The 18,346-nt window shown below is 35.6% G+C and overlaps 1 pseudogene; it reads left to right on the plus strand.

The window, feature by feature from the left end:
- Positions 1-11,887: 11,887 nt before the first annotated feature.
- Positions 11,888-12,006, plus strand: LOC120609563 (uncharacterized; annotated as a pseudogene).
- The last annotated feature ends 6,340 nt before the right edge of the window (positions 12,007-18,346 follow it).

An 18,346-nucleotide genomic window follows, 5' to 3' on the forward strand; every position in this document is an offset into this window, starting at 1 on the left:
GTTGGCAAACAATAGCCAGTGGGCTTAATTCAGGCAGTGGGCTTAATTCAGCAGGCAGCCTATTTTTGCATTTCCTGTGAGGTCAAAGTAGTTTTTAAATTGTCAGAGTTATAAAACAAACAAAAAATAAAGAAGCATATGCAACAGAGACTGTATTTAGCCAACAAAGCCTAAATTTCTTACTCTCTCACCCTTACGAAATTTTTCCAATATATGGCTTACAACATTGGAAATAAAAATAATATTTCTAGAGCATGGAGTAGTCAGGCTGACTATTCAGCATAAAAGATTCAGAGTTCTCTAAACTCAGGTTTACTCTTCTGAAATGTATCTGATTGAGAATGTAGGCATAATCTGGCCCTCTTTATATTGCCCTATTGGGATTGGGCTCAGAGAACCAGTGTAAATGCTGATATTCTGGCTATTGCTATAGTTATGAATAATAGCTGACCTTTGTCTCTGATCCGGGAATTGCGTCTTTTGCTACTATTTACAAAACTATCGGCAGATTAACAAATGAGCAAAGGGGATAAATCTCATATCCTTTACAATTCTTGACACTTGTTGACAATGGAAACAATCGTGGAATCCTGCCTCTGGAAGATTATCACATGTGCTTTAGGGCACCTTTCATGTACAGCGGTGGTTGGAGCACATTAAAAAATAGAAAAGAGAAACGGGACTCTGTTTCTCTACAAAACAGGCTTATCAACTGTTTGTAATGGCTAAATAATAAAGAATTGTTTAATATCTCCTTCCTCTCTCCTTTTCTCTGTCTCTTTCTGTCTCTGTCTCTGTCTCTGTCTCTCTCTTTCTCTTTGGGAGTGCACATGCACATGCGCGCGCGTGTGTGTGTATGGTATGTATATGTGGTGGAATTTGGTCTGAGACTTACTTTCTTTTAAACTTTAGATTTACATTTCTTGAGAGGCTGTCATTATCTACAGAGATAAAAATGGCTCAGGTCCATTTGTAACACGTTGGCACCTTGTAAGACTCCTATAATTGAGGTGCAACTTTAGAAAACATGTCCATTACCTAGCAGAATGAAAGCTCAAAACAAAGATTAAGTTCAATTATAGAAAGACTAAGAGTTTATAGCTTAAGATAAGTACTTGCTATAGAAGTAGTAAGTGGCTGGCGAAATAGAGATACAACTTTCAAGACAAAAATTAAAATATGTATAATTTGGACTTGCTATTTTTATTATTCTAATTACATTTGGATTAGTATAATTAACCAAAAGCTATTCTGCAGAAGATTATGAATGATTATACTTTATGAACTTTAGGATAAGATTCTACAGTTTCTCACAAAAATAAGAAGAGTTAAAAGAATTTAAGCATGCATTAAAATTTGTGTTCTATCAGAAAATGTATGGAATAAAATTATTAGTTATAAACTTTAAATTAGAATGGAATTTTGACACCTTTTATATGTCTAACCTATTACTGTAGAATGGGATTCTAAAAAAAATCATATTAAAAGATATAATGATTACATACAGAGAAATAAGTTACTGACCTTTTAAAGAATATTTGCCATCTCCTTTTACTCTTGAAATGTTTAGATAATCATGCTTAGCACTGTTTACATAAAGTTTCTTGACTGACTTATACCATTTTCTGCTGCCCGAGTCCCTTGTTTTATCCCAGGTACACATTTTCGGTTATAAAACAATGTTGATCCTGACATTAGTTAGTAGCTGAAGAAATGTTACATATAATAGGAATATTAAATTTATTCTCCACTCACTTGCTAAGTTGTAAACAGTTCATACCTTCGATGTGGATAAAACCTACATGATCAGCATTCTAGAGCCAATGCCATTTCCACCGATCTGTGTGCAGCCCTGTCAACACCATGTACAGGCTGTCAATGGCGTGGACTCCGCAAAGAGTCACTCGAGGCACTGGGTAATAACTAGGAATTTTCTCTTTTCCCTTCTCTCATTCCTCTTCTTTTCCTTTTTGGTTTCTCTTTCTCTCTCTCCTCTTTGTCATGTAATACAGTGATCTCCAACTTTTTTGGCACCAGGGACCAGTGTTCCTATGAGAATCTAGTGCCTGATGATCTGAGGTGGAGCTGAGGCAGGGATGCTAGCACTGAGGAGAGGCTGCAAATACAGAAGAAGCTTAGCTTGCTCACTCACCGCTCACCTCTTACTGTGTGGCTTGGTACCTAACAGACCATGGACCGGTACCAGTCCACGGCTTGGGGGTTGGGGATCTCTGATGTAGTAGATATACTTATTATATATACATATATATGTATAGTTTATCTACAATCTATAAAAAAACAATGCCTAGAACATGTACAACACATCACATATATGAATGACTGACAAAAGTCTCACTTTCCATTAAAAATGTTTTAAAGTACTGCAGACACAACTAATGTTCAGAAACGAGCCTTTCGAATGGATTCTAACACTGCTCAGAGAGCAGCAAACAAAGGTCACTCAATGGAGACCACCAAAGGAAGGTCCTTTCTACTAGAAGTTTACTTTTCATCCAATATAGGTAAAATTTCCATAGGGGGCACATAAGTTAAATTTATTCTACTGTGAAAATCTAGTCAGGATGACAAAGTTGGTAAATGTTGTGTTTGCCTTCTCTTATGACCACATCAAAATTATGACTAAGCCACAGAACAGCCACCAGTGAATTGTCTGAAATCCAGCTGAACAGAAGTCCTACAACTGAGGACGTACAGAAGAGGTCACTTCGAGTCTGGTAGGAGGGACAGAGATGTGGAACAAGCTGACCCCACATGCGCATGCGACAGTTGAAAATTGGGAAGGATATCTTAGCTGTGGAAGTCTCCTTGAAGGAGTGAGGGGTTCCAGCCTCACACTAGGCTCCCCAGACCAGGGTTCCAGTGCCAGGAAGAGAAGTCTCCACAAAAGCTGAACGTGAAAATCAACGGAGACTGTGGCTGAGTGAGATCAAAGGCTATAGGGGTTTCAGGTGCCCTTCTTAAAAAGCTCGAACATGGATTTCCCTGCCAACAAACTCACTCACTCTGAGCTCTGGTGCTGGGGAAGCAGCTCATAAGGTTCCAGGGACATATGAAGAGGAACTGAGTTTCAGGGTAAGGTCTGGAGGGGGGAGCTTTTTCCCAGACAGAACTGCTGGCGAAGGCCACTGTTCCTTTGTTGGGCACTCCCCCAACCCAATCTGCAGATGACTGCCATTTTTGAGTTACCGTCAACCTGGCTAACACTGGTCACCCTGCCCTGATGATTCCCTGAGACCTTGCCCTATCCAACTTTCGGGCCCACCCAAGCCACTTCCAATGGCTTTTCCATACCAATGGCCTGTCTTGGCTCATGCTGTAGACTCTCCTAAGATCTCTCAAAAGTTTACAAACCCCAAACAAGCACCATCTGACTTCAATGTGCCCCTTACCCCTTGCTGAGCCACCCCAAACCTAGCACTAGTAGCAGCCAGCTCCAGTGCCTCTTGAGAAAACTCTAACTCCAGTGTGGGTGGCAGTCTTCTGTGATTGCTTGATAGCTCATGCCAGGTGGCCCTGGGCAGGGCACAGGCAGCGGCTGAACTTGGCCTGTGGTGCGGCCCCTCCCAGGAGACTATGGAGCTGGCACACCCTTTGGCCAGCTTTGGACTGAGCTAGAGCACCACTCAAGGCCACATCTGAGGATAACATACACAAAGGGCAGACAGAGTAGGCACCTGCTAAAGTGAGTCGTGTTCTGTAGGGTCAGTCTCTGCACAACAACTCCTACACTCTAGTTGTTGGCCAGTCCTCACAACCAATCGGTCCAAGGGTCAGTCCCTCCCACTGACATGCAAACAGCAACCAAAGCTCAATTACAACAAGAGGGTACACACAATCTATACAAGGGACATACCTGGAGCACCCAGCTCATGTGATTAGGGAAACTGTACCACTGGACACCATAAGACACCTACTACATAAAGCCACTCTACTAAAATCAGGAAACTTAGGACTGTTACCTAATACTTAGAAACAAACACAGAGAGGCAGCCAAAATGGGGAGACTAAGAAACATGTCTTAAACAAAAAAAGAGAAAAAGGTTTCAGAACAAGAATTAAACAAAATGTAGATAAGTAGTCTATCAAATGTAGAGTTCAAAGCATTGTTTATAAGAATGCTTAATAAATTTAGGGGGAAGAGTAAGTGAACTCAGTGAGAACTTTAACAAAGAGATAGAAAACATAAAAAATAACCAGTCAGAAATGAAGAATACAATAATTGAAATAAAGAATACCTTAGGAAGTATCAATAATAGATTAGATGAAAAAGAGGATCAAATCAGCAATTTAGAAGATAAGGCAGCAGAAAGAACCCAATGAGAACAGCAACAACAACAAAAAAGAATTTAAAAAAGTGAGGATAGTTTAAGGGGCCTCTGAGATAATATCAAGCATACAAACATTCGCATCATTGGGGTAGCAGAAGGAGAAGAGAGGGAGCAAGGAACTGAAAACCTATTTGAAAAAATAATGATGGAAAACTTCCCTAACCTAGTAAAGGAAATAGACATACAAGCTCAGGAAGCTCAGAGAGTCCCAAACAAGATGAACCAAAACAGGCCCACACCACGACACATCATAATTAAAATGCTAAAGGTTAAAGACAAAGAGAAAATCTTAAAAGCAGCAAGAGAAAAGCAATTAGTTACCTACAAGGGAGCTCCCATAAGACTACCAGCTGATTTCTTAACAGAAACTTTGTGGCCAGAAGGCATTGGCATGAAATAGTTAAAGTGGTGAAAAGCAAGGATCTACAACCAAAATTACCCTACTCAGCAAAGCTATCATTTAGAATCAACGGACAGATAAAGAGCTTCCCAGACAAGAAAAAGCTAAAAGAGTTTATCAACACCAAAGCAGTACATACTACAAGAAATGTTAGAGGGATTCTTTCTTTAAGAAAAAGAAAACAAAATCAAAAATATAAATAATAAAATGGTAATAACTAAATATCTATCAACAATTACTTTAGATGTAAATAGATTAAATGCTCCAATCAAAAAATGGGTAAGAAAACAAGACCCTTACATATGCTGCCTATAAAAGATTCACTTCAGATCAAAAAACACATACATAGTGAAAGTAAAGAGATGAAAAAAGATATTTCATGAAAATAAAAACAAGCAAACAAAAAAGCTGGGATAGCAATATTTATACCAGACAAAATAGACATTAAAACAAAGGCTATAACAAGAGTTAAAGAAGGAACCAGTAATCTCACTTTCAGCTATTTATCCAAAGAATCTCAAAACACTAACTTTGAAGGGACATGTGAATTCATATGTTCACTGCAGCATTATAAACAAATTCATAGATACAAAGAACATTTTGATGGTTGCCAGATGGGATGGGGGCTTTGAAGGAGGATGAAAAAGGAGAAGGGATTAAGAAGTACAAATTGGTAGTTACAAAGTAGTCATGGGGATGAAAAGTATAGTACGAGAAATAGTCAATAATATTGTTACAACTATGTGCGGTGTCAGGTGGGTACTAGATTTATCAGTGTGATCATTTCACAAGGTATATAAATATCTAATCACTCTATTGTACACCTTTAATATAATATTGTATGTCAACTGTAATTTAAACATTTTAATTATATTAAAATAAATAAAAATAACTGTCAAATAGCTTATTTTAAAAATGTACAGCAAATTCCTTTAAATCGGTATGAAAAAAGCAGACAACAATTTAAAAAAATCATTCTACTGCTTCTCAACATCTAAGCTGGAGAAAATGAACTCAAAGTTTCACTACTCTGTGAGTCTCTGTAACTAACATTTTCTTTGTATGTATTTTCCATAAATGCTCCAGCTAAGCAGAGTTCCTGCTGGCCACACCAGTAATGGAGACCTAAATTAGGTGTTTTTCTAAACATGCTGAATATTGGCTCTGGATGCCTTTTACAGAGGAATTCATATTGTTGGAGGAAGGAATTTTTTCTTTAAGTATAGAATGTTGTAAACTATTCCCAGGCATACCAGATCCTGAACTCTAGGGAGATAGGGTCTGCAAGATTGAGAAGGCATGCTATTATTTCCTTAAAATTTCTTTACTTTTTGTTCCAGATGGAACTACTTAAATGAAGTCATAGCCTGATGTGCATGGAACAGAGGTCAGGAGAAAAACAAACCAACCAACCAACAAACAAACAACACTGTTCCCATATATGTGAGTCTTGATATTTACACATTTTTTCAAACAGGTACTCATTAATATCATTTCAGAAGTCTTATATTTGCATTATTCTTATGATTTTCAAAGTGCTCATACATACACACAGGCAGATATATGTTGCTCCTAGCTACTCTGTATTCTTTATTATCTCTTCTTTGTATGTGTGAAATTAGGAAATCATCTGCCTAGGAGTACAGTTAATTAGTAACAAAATCAGAATTAAAATCCAGAATTCAAGATTCTTATTTGACTGTTCTAAGCCCTATGCTTTAGAAGTGTTTGCTGCTCAAAGATGCCACAGTATTCTCTTAATATAACGACATACTGATTGCCAAAAGATACAGCATACAAAACAAGGTATTTTTCTCATAGACCACTTCTACCTGTCATTTGGAAGTAAAGAGGTATTATCAGTGACCAGGCCAGTCTGGTGAATTGCTCTGTATGGAAATTCCATTTTCTCTCTTTTTATAAAATTTTATTTTATTAGTTTCAAGTATACAGTGCATTGGTTATTCCATTTTCAAATAAGACTTCCGAAAGGAAGTCATTAGCAGGATAACTAAATCAATTCCCCAGACCTTCTTTTGACATGAAGACAAACCAGAAAATGGAATCTCTTACTTTATCATAAGAAATACACAATGCATGAAAATAAAAAAAAAAGTAACAAGAGGAGATACTGTGTCAATAATTGTTTATGTGCCAACCTAGTCCTTAAATCTTACTATCTCTCCTCAGGAAATTACTCTGTGAGACACTGGTCCTGTTGCCAAAGATACCCTAAATTCTTCATGGCTAATAGCACTGGTTTCACTTCCAGTGCAACAATCAGCAACATCGTAACAATTTAAGCTTACCCAACATTGTTCTCATTTTGTGGTCTTTAAGAAAATCTATTCATAGAATATCATTGAAATAACTAATATTGCCGGTTCAGTTCTTAAGTGATAATATATCAATTGCTGTTGTTATCAAGGTGAGTTATGTCCACGACATTGTTCTGAAGGGAAAACGGTGCTATGAGCAGCCATTGGGTTTGACCATTCCAAGCCTGGCAGCTTGATCTGATTCAAACACTTGGCATAAATGAGCCAAATATGAGGTCTGGCCGATAGCAAGTGCAAATGAACTAAAAAAAAAGAAAAAATACAAATTAATTTATCCCTTCCACCATGTAATTTCTCTTTAACCTTATCACAGGTGTTGAGCCTATTTTATTTGATCTCCTTTCACTTTATCTCTAAAATGTGTCCTTTTCCTCAATCTATAGTGAAAAGACTGGTTCATCCTAGGCTACCTCTTGCCTTAATTATTAACACTTTCTCATTGAACTCTTTGCTGCTTCTCTTTTTCTTTTTCTTTTGTCTAGTCAATCAAAACTGTTGCCCCAAGAATGATAATCCTTGCTTAAAAAAAAAAAATTCAATTTTCATCATCATCTTTGAATAGGAAGAGAAGCACTTTGAGGAAACAGCTTCAGGAAAATTAAAACACACACACACACACACACACACAATTTGAAAGAATTCAATGGTATATATTATGTGTGTGAAGAATCTTCTCTGCCACCTCCCAGAGACTTTGCAGTCAAAATGTTCCTCAGTATAGAATTATGCATCAGCTGAGTCAATGCATATCAACCAATAGGGGGTAAAAAAAAAAAAGCAAATTTAGTTAAATAGCCTAATTTTAAAACAAAAATTGCATTTAATTGTGTGTGTGTGTGTGTGTGTGTGTGTGTGTGTGTTAAAATATAAGGTTACTTCAAGATATTCACCAGGCTTACCATCTTCTACCCCAGGAACTATTTTCTGTCTGCAGACAGTCTGTATAAAGATTCTTTAGTGCATATCGATGATACATATATTGATAATAAATACTAGCTTCTCCTGGTAAAGCAAAGTGCCCTTAAGTTCATTGAGGAGAGTTTTATCATGTTAGCAACAAAGAGAGGTTGAGTATTCTACTCAGGGCTGGAGAAGACCATGAAGTTTTGGCAATACAATCTTTATCAATTTCTAATATTTACAATGCCCTAAACTTTGCTAAAGAACTTCTGAGAGAAGGTGAAAGGCAGTCAGAGTAAGAAGAGCTCAGGGTCTTGCAGATCCATCACCTGGGAGTCTTTTTCTACTCCTGGAACTGTCAGGTGATAAACATATAGAGTATCTCCTCACAAAGAATTTTATTTGCTCTGTGAAAAACACATTTTACTCAAAATTTTCATAAAAAGACAAAGTCTACCAAATGTAAACCTCATTACATGCAGGGTAAAGAGTTGAACTCTGTTACTACTGAGTAGTTCAATGTCACAAAACATTAAGGATTAAGCATTTATAAATTATTGTATGTAGTAGGTTGAATAATGGCCAAAGACATGAAGTCCTCATCCTTGGAACTTGTAAATGCTACTTGTTTTGAAAAAAGATCTTTGCAAATGAAATTAAATGAAGAATCTTGAGATGAGGTGATTAATCTGGATTATCCAGGTAGGCCCTAAATGCTATCACAAATGTCCTTTCTTGTAAGATAGAGCAAAGGTTGATTACACATACAGAGAAGTCAATGTGAAAATAGAGGCAAAAATTGCAATGATATAACCAACAGCAGAGGATTCCCAGCAGGCACTAAAGCCAGGAGAGAGCCATGGACTTCTCTCTCAGAATCTCCAGAAGAAACCAACCCTGCCAACAACTTGATTTTGAAATTCTGGTCTCCAGAACTATAAGGGAAGAAATTTCTGTTGTTTTAAGCCAACGAGTTTGTGATTATCTGTTATGGCAGCCCTAGGAAACTAACACAGCTATTTATAGCACATATGAATTTTTAAGATGGTTATTCTTTTTATAAATTCATGAACTTTTGTCATTAGAAGACTATGTCTGCAGTATGTACTACCATGTTTTACAAAAGAAATAAACCAGGATGGGAAAATTAAATACTGCTATCAGGAAATTAGAAAGTTTCAGGGAACAAAATATGAAGATTTGAGAAAAAAAATACAAAAACGAATCAAGGTTTTTTAAGCATAGTTCTTAATGAAAGTAGAAATTGTTATGTCATGTCCTCCAGTCTTCCCTGAGGCTGCCCTTCAGATCTATTTAACAGATCTATCATGAAAACAGGTTTAATTTAGGTTTGTTTCTTACAGATGGATGACATGCTTTTATTCAAAAAGTCAAATTTTGTGCAAAAGTAAATTAGATTTGGACTTCACGTAAGTGTATCTTTAGAAGTTAATTCTTGTCCTGACTTAAAAGAGAGACAGGGGAAGAGAGAGAGAGAGAGAGAGAGAGAGAGAGAGACAGAAGAGAGAAGAGAAAGGGAGATGGAGGGAATGAAGGAGGGAGAGGAAGAAGCGAGGAAGGAAAAAATAAAAAGGGAGGGAGAGAAGGAAGGAAGGAAGGAATTAACTACAGTGTGTTAACATTCAAGGTGCCAAGAAAATCATTTTCTAATCAAATACCTCCTCTAGAACAGCTCTAGGATAAACTTGGAATTGGGTAAAATTTTTTGTGGTATCTTTCCTTACTTTTGTTCCCACCTCACCTACTAAAATGAAAAATGTGTTTGAAAAACATATTCATGCCAATGCACTAAAGAATCAATATATTAAACATCTGTAACAAAATTTCTAGTTTGTTCCCCTCAATATCCTTTCTCCTTCCAGTAATGGAATCTCTAATTTTTAAGTGGGCAGATAGAATAAAGGCTACATTTTCCAGCCTCTTTTATAGCCAAGTGTTGCCACGTGAGGAAGATGAGTGTTCTTAAAGGGGGAAATAATGTATTTCCTTTTTCAGTTGCTAGCATGAGCAGAGATTCTATAATTTAATTCCCAGCAGCCGTCTTGGACTAGGAATGGAAGCTATACAAGGTGGACAATAAAATATACAAACTACAGACAGTTTGTATAAAGACTAATATGAATAGAACCAATAAGCCTTGGTTTTTATGCCATTCGAGCCAATCCATTAGCATAGTGCCTGACACAAAAAAATGCTCGTTAAGAGATTTTCTATTCTTATTAATCTGAATAGCTATTATTATTTAATAGCTATTATTATTTAATAATTAATTTCAGTGTAATAGACATTTTACACATATAGTCCTCACAAGGATCCAATAAGTTAGGTATTATTAACATCCTCATGTTATACATAAAGAAACTATTCTGAAAGATGCCCAAAGAACTAGTAATTGACATCTGAGACAATCTTATCAGGACTACGTGATTCCCAACTGAGTATTCTTTCCATTATGTTATTTTTTCTTATCATAAGATCATTGGTTTGCTGTCTCTGATTATCCTAAAGTTGTTCTAAGGTTTTATTTCTCTTTTCAATGTAGTAATGGTACTGTGTACAAAGAGAATAGTGCATTGAAGAAGATAATATGTAGCTTTAAAAAAAAACAAACGTAAAAATAATACATGGAACAAAATAAAATCTCTAGGGAAAAGAATATTTTGGATGATTTTTCTGGTATTTCCTGCTATTAATCCTGCAGGAAATGTCTTTTTCATTCTTTTCCTCAACTCTTACACTCAAGATTTCAGCACTTCTATTTCAGACTGAAGGCAATAGTGAGGGTCCTCAGGAGGAAAACAAACAAACAAAAAAATACGAATAAAAAAAAAAAACTCATTGCATTTAGAAAGTTTATAAAATTCATCAATATGAAAAGGTTTTAAGAAATTTTTCAAATGTTCAATAGTTTCTTCATTTTGGTTTTCATAATATGAAACAATTTAACTACTATTCTCAGAAAAGCTTTATTTTTTTTTAATGAAGATAATTTATTTCCAGATACTTCAAACATTCTGACTATGAATAATATTGTGACATTAGAAAACAGAACATAATCTTTCAGACTAATCAGAAGGCAGAAAAATGTTAAAATTACAATCTAGTTTCATTTTTTATTCCAATGCAATTTTTCCTTTGCAAATTGCAGGCTGCATGTAAAATAGTTAAGAGTATTTAACAGCTGGCTGAACAAAGAGACTTGGCCAACGTCAACATTTAGAGTTGTATCTCACAGCTCTTTATTTGGTCAGAATCTACTCAATAACTTGGATATAGGAACCCATCAATTTTGTGAGTGATATGCAAGTGGAAAGAATAAGTATTATATTAGATGTTGCATAAATTAGCTTTTGCTATTAAAAAAAAAAAAAATCAGCCCAAAACATTGTGGCTTAAAATAGCAGGCATTTATTATCTCATAGTTCTATGGTTCAATGGTTTAAGTTGGGTCAGTTGGACAGTTCTGCTGACCTGGGCTAAGCTTAATATATCTTGGCTAAAGCTCATTTATGTGTCTACAATCAACTGCAGTTTGGTTTGGACTGGCTAACTGTAGGACAGAGTGCCTAAGTTCTCTACCTGGCCTTTCAACCCCCAGAAGGCTAGCTTAAATGTGTTCTCTTTGTAGTCTCCTCGTTCCAAAAGACAAGGCAGCAAAAGAGAAGACAAGCCCTATTATAATCACTTCTCAGGTCTCTGCTATGTCACATTTACTATTGTTCCATTGGCTAAAACAAACCACATTGCCAAGCTCTGAGTCAGTATAAGAGGGCCTAGCTTAGTGCAGGGATAAAGGGAAGTATAAATAAATTTATATTCAACAGTGCAACAATGTAACACATATAACAAAGCTTTTTAAAAAATTTTAAGAATTGTGAGTGTATGGCCATGCCACCCTGAACAAGCCTGATCCTGTTTGATCTCGGAAACTAAGCAGAGTTGGGCCTGGTTAGTACTTGGATGGGAGACCACCTAGGAAGACCAGGTGCCATAGGTGTAAAAAAAAAAAAAAAAAATAAGAATGGTGGACCAAGGAGAAATCTCATAGGGATAAATATAAAATATAGCATTTGTATTCAGTAAACCCCTAAGTAAGTATAGAAAAAAAGAGACCTGATTTAACTTTAGTCCCACTGAAAACGTCCTAGGAATTTTAGTTGGTAACAAGCTCAGTATAAAACAGCAATGTAAACTGTCTGGCATTACTGGCATTGAGGCATCAAGCCAATGTAGCCAACAGTCTGCCAGGATTTTGTAGTGGTCATACTCTACATGTTCTGTATACAATAAATGACAAAAGAAAGCGGAACATAAGGTATTCTAGAAGAGTATGACCTAAGTGATAGAAGCTGAAAATACACTGTATACAAATCCTTTAAAGAATATGAGGATGTTCAATCTGCAAAAGAAATTTAAGATTTGAAGGTAGTGTGATAATAGTTTTCTTCAAACATTTTAGAAGCAATATTACACAGAAATTAGATTAGACGTACTCCTCATGGCTTTGGAAGGAAGAAAGAATTTATAAGTATAAGCTACAAGGAAGCAAATTTAAGCACAGTGGTAACAAAAAAGAACAAAAACTCACAATTATTAAAGATGTCCATAAATGGAATGGTCTACTTGCCAGGTAGTGATCTTCCTTTCACTAGAAGTGTGCAATCAGAGAGAGAATGGCTACGACTGGAAAGCAACCAGGCAAGGCCCAATCTAGCTGCGTTTCAAAATCACTTCTGGAGCTTTGTAAGGTACACATGCCATGGCACACCTCTGGCGTGAAATCTGGACAACTGTACTTTAAACTTCCTTACTGAGATTCTGATACATGGCCAGATTTGGGAAGCATTGCTCTTAGATAGAGTTAGCAAACTATGACTTGCCACTTGATTTATATGGCCCTGGAGCTAAGAATGGTTTTTACCTTAATATTTTGTGACATGTGAAAATTATATAAAATTCAAATGTCGGTGTTCATAAATAAAGTTTTACTGGAACACAGTAAAATAAAAAATAAAGTTTTACTGGAACACAGCCAAGGTCATTCTTTATGTTTTGTCTACAATGTTATAACAGTAGAGTTGAATAACTGACACAGATATTGTATGGTCCACAAACCCTAACATATTTATGATCTAGCTTTTTACAGAAAAAAACCTGCCAATGCCTTCTCTAAGGTCTTGCTATCAAAAGTGTGGTATCACCAAGAAACTTGTTAGAAATGCAGACTCTCAGGTACCACTTCAGACCCACTGAATGAGAAACTGCATTTTAAATGATGCATAGGTGATAAGTGTTCACATCAAAGCTTGAGAAGCACTGCTCCGAGGTGTTGATAGAGTCTAAATTTCTAAAATCTGTATACATTTAACACTCTACGTTGTATTGTTTATGTCAATTATTCAATGGAAACAATGGATATTACTTAGTCTGACTCTCCATTAAGTCAGACAATATTTGAAACACTTTTAAATGACCCAGAAATCCACTGGTAAAAGAAAGTATATAAGGTCCTTTCAGTCACATGGTGAAAATTGGTATTATAAAACCTAGGGCAGTCTTGCTAGCACCTTGATGTTGGTTTCTAATAAAAAGAACCAGGGGTCCTCAGAGAAATGACTGATTCTAAGGCTGGGGCAGGCAATAGACAAAATGAGCCTAGAGCATTTTCTAGTGCCAGAAAGTCAGGAAATGATCATACCCCAAAAGATGGAGATTTGTCAAAGGGATACAGGAGACAAGAGCTTCTAATGGCCAAAGCTGGAACAATTTGAGCAAGAAAAAAAAAAATGTAATATTAGATTATAACCCAAAGTATAAAATAAATATATGTGAGTCCATACTGAGATAAATAAATAACTGAACTACCACCTAAGTGAAAGAAGAGACAAGTCTCCCATACAGAAGAATTTCAAATAAAATGTATATAGTCTGCTGCCAAGGAGGTGGAGCACAACGCCTATCCACTAGGTGTAGACTGCACGTAGTCAGCTCTTTACAAAGACTCTGGTTTGGGAGGTGAACTCCTTCCAAAAGTTACAATGTAATTACTTTCCAGTGGAGAAATCCAAGGAACACTGCCTGAGCCAGATGATTAAGGTCTGCGTCCATAGTGGTAAGACCTGTGGATGGCATGTGCCCTTGATGAAATGTGATAAAAATGGCATTGTACCTCCCTAAATTTATAACCCCAGTCTAATCATGAAAAAAATTTTAGAAAAATTCCAAATGAGAGAGGTTCTATAAAATATTTAGCCAGTACTTCTCAAAACTGTCAAGGTCATCAAAAACAAGAAAAGTCTGAAAAAACTATCGCAGTCTATCTAGAGGAGCCTAAGGAGACATGACAACTAAAAGTAACACAGTATGCTGGATGGGACCCTAAAACAGAAAAAAGACATTAGATAAACAAAACAAAATAAAACCTAAGGAAATCCAAATAAAGTGCAGACCTTAGTTAATAATAAGGTTCATTTATTGTAACAAATGTATCACACTAATACTAAAGTAAGAGAAACTGGTACAGAGTGCATAAGAACTCTACTATCCCCACAATTTTTCTGTAAATCTAAAACTATTCTAAAATTTAAAATAATTGGGACATTTTAAGCTTTGACCTCTATATATTCATTTTCATGTACTTAGGAAGCTTCCTAACACATTTTGTCCAGAATCCCTTTTTGAATTAGATTGGCTGTAAATCATAAACTATAAGTTAAATAATTAAGTCATGACCACAATCCACAATCATATTCTGGTACATTGTCTGGTTAGTTCTTCATGGCACAACCTCTTTTCATTTGACTGAATGACTGAAGACTTTCTATTTATTGCTCTACCAACATGGCTGTTCTAACCAGAGTGAGGCCTTCCTGGATTTGTTTCCAAAGCAAGAGCAGAGACCCATGTGGTCTGAATGTAAGTTGAAGTCATGAAGTGATTCTGACACATGGAGAGGCAGAATTTTGACCTTCAAGCTTTCTGGAAATGTGAATGCCTGCTGAGAACTGTGGCCAGACTCAGCAGGACGGAGGAATGTTAATGAAGTCTGCCTTTTTGTAAGCAGAAAGAAACCACAGTTACTAATGATGAAATATTATAGGGAAATTTTTGTAATGTAAGCAGTTCTGCCTCTTACAAACATCCCTCTTAAAATCCTCAGTAACAGCCACTAGTGCCAGCAGAGGCATTGTGAAAAAAGAAACAAAAATTAAAAACAACAACGACAACAACAACAAAAAATCTTTTGGCACATCTGTGGTCTCAGAAGAAAGCAAATTTGCTATGAAATGTAGGAAGAGAAGTTGCCCTTGTGGCATATCCTGAACTTGCATCGTCCTGAATAGTTGGTGGCACCTCCCTAGACAAACAGATCATATGTACTCAGCCAGAATTTTTAAGTGAATCTGTTACATTCTTAAAATTCTACCAATTCATCTCATTATGAAATGTAAATGTATCTGGCATCCTTGTGAATTCCTGTCTTTCACTATTCATGTGGTTTTACTCCATCAAGGGACTGATGACTGTCCCGTTAATACCTAATTGGGGGTGACTAGAGCACCTTTGACAGAGTAGCTCTTTGGCATGGTGCAGGTTTATGGAAGCAGCAGAGAGATCATATAACATAGTGGTTTAAAATGTAGTTCAAATTAAATTTTAGAATCAGTCTGTCAATTTTTTTAAAAAAAGGAAATCTTGGAATTTTGATTACAATTATGTTAAATCTATAGACAAGTTTAAGAATTAACATCTTAATAATAATGAATCTGCTAAACCATGAGATCACACACACACACACAGACACACACACACACACACATTTATTTAGGTACTCAATTTCTATCAGCAATGTTGTGTAGTTTTCAACATACAGGTTTTCTTTTGTGTTTGGAGTATTGACCTTGTATGTTGATACCTTGCTAAATTTCTCTTATTAATTTTGGCAGCTTTTCTAGATTCTTTAGGGGGTTCTGTATTACATGATCATGTTGCCTGGAAATAAAGACAGCTTAACTTTTTCCTTTACAACCTGTATGTCTTTTATTTTTCTTACCTTATTGTACTGGCTAGGGATACAAGTATAATGTTGAATAGAAGTGATGTTAGAGCAGATATTTTTGCCTTTTTCTAATTCAAAGGGAAGGGTCCCAGTTCTAAAGGAAAAGATTTGAGTTTTCATCATTAAATATATTGTTAGTTGACATTTTTAAGTGCTTTTTTTCAGAACAAAAAGTTTCATTCTACTCTTAGCTTATCAAGAAATTTTCATCATGAATAATAACTGAATTTTTTTAAATGTTCTTTTTTGAATTCATTGAGATGATCATATGGTTTTATATCTTTGTTCAGTTAATGGACTAATAAACAGAATGATTTCCAAATGTTAAATCAACCTTGTAGAGACAAAATATTCTATGTTGTGACATTATTTTTATATGATGCTGAATTTAATTTGTTATTATCAAAGACTTTTTAATGTGTTCCTGAGAAATATTTGTTTATAGTTTGCTGTCTTATAATGCATAGCTCAGAGAAATGCTATCAGAGAAATGCTAGCCTCAAATAAAGCGTTAAGGAGTATTATCCCTCTTATATTGTCGAAAAAATGTTTGTATACAATTGGTATTCTTTCTTTCCTTTAATATTTCATAGAAGTCAGCAGTAAGATCGTCTGCTCCTGGGTGCTCTTTATGCAAATATGAAAATGTAAATTGGTAAACACTATTGAGATTTTCTATTTCTCCTTGAGTTCATTTTTATAATTTATATTTTAAAGGCATTTGTTAATTTCATATAAGCTGTCAAATACATTGGCATAAAGTTATTCATAAGATTTTATTATCTTTGTCACATGTGCAGAATCGATAGGTATATTCCCTATTTCACACTGGATATTGGTAATCTTTCTCTCACTCTCTCTCTCCATCACTTTCTCTTTCCTCGCTCCTTCCGATTCTAGTTTTAAAAGATGGTGGGATGATAATGGCACCAGTACTGATTTGTAAAACATGTTGATGTTGCTGGAGATTACCATATATTGCATTGTAGTTTCCTGGACTTTTTGTGGTTTAAAGGGAGAGAACATGGATTAGTGTTATTTGGGCTTTAAATAGAATCCTAGTGCTCATGACTGATGTACACAGGGACATGAGCATTACAATGCTTAAAAAATATGAATAATTAATAGCTTGCTATAACAAAAGCTATAGATCTTATAGTCACAATGAGACAGTTATTTCATTTTTTTAAAAAGGCACTTAGAAACTATTCATAAATTAGTTCATTTTGGAGCACTCTTAAACACTAATTTAATTAAATAAGTACCAAGGCTCTATTAACAAAAATGTTTTCTTGGTATACATTTCTGAGATTGCTACACCCCCTGTTTCATTTAACAATGACTTCTGAGCACTCATAAATAGTAAGCTTGTGGCTTTTTGAAAGGTAGTTGAATATTCCTATTGTTCAGCATCAGAAAACTGCACTGTTGGTGGTACTACAGTATACCAGGAAATTCCCTATCAAAATTCATATCCTTGTACATCAAATGCAATAACGTTCAAAGATTACATAAGATTTGCTTAAGTGGTTGGAGTGTTGTCTCAAATAGTTCTTGGGATAAGAAGAATAAAAATGATTTTTTAAAAGGCATATAAATTGAATCTATTTGGTCAGGAAATTTAAACAGTTAGAATGGATGGCCTTTTACATATTCAACCATATTGATGTTTTAAAATTCAATCGAAATTTAGTTTCAATAATTCTTTCATGGTTCATAACCAAAATGCATTGGAATTGAAAACAAATAGCTGATTCTGTTGATAGACTCATAGTGTTAAATCATCCTTTAAGGGACAAAATTGTGGTTAAAAATGTTAAGAATATATTTTATTCCTTATTTCAGTTTTTTTGCCCTGTGTAACATATTGCTTCTCCTGCTGTTGTTTGCAACCACTTTACAGTTTGAATAAATACATACATTAAATCTATTCCAATTATTATGAGCATCCCACTGCACAGCCCCCATTACAATAGTTTCTGTTAAGCAGCATTTTTAATGCCTAAGTTACCATGCCTTTGTAATGTGCGTTATTAATTGCCACTTCTTTCTAGCACTTCAAGGCTCTATAATTACGAAAGAAGGCGACTGTATGTTTGCATACTTACACAGAAGCTTGAACAGGGACACCGGCTGTTAGATGGCAATAACAGAATTTGTGTCTGGGGATCCCACTAAAAAATAGTAATTTCAGTTCAATGTTGTTTTTTTTTTAATTTCCAGGGAAGCATTTGAATACAGACCTCTGGGCAACCACAAGCATACTCATTGGAAAGAG

The sequence above is a fragment of the Pteropus medius genome, unplaced genomic scaffold (assembly GCF_902729225.1).
Source record: "Pteropus medius unplaced genomic scaffold, Ma_sr-lr_union100, whole genome shotgun sequence".
NCBI lineage: Eukaryota > Metazoa > Chordata > Mammalia > Chiroptera > Pteropodidae > Pteropus > Pteropus medius.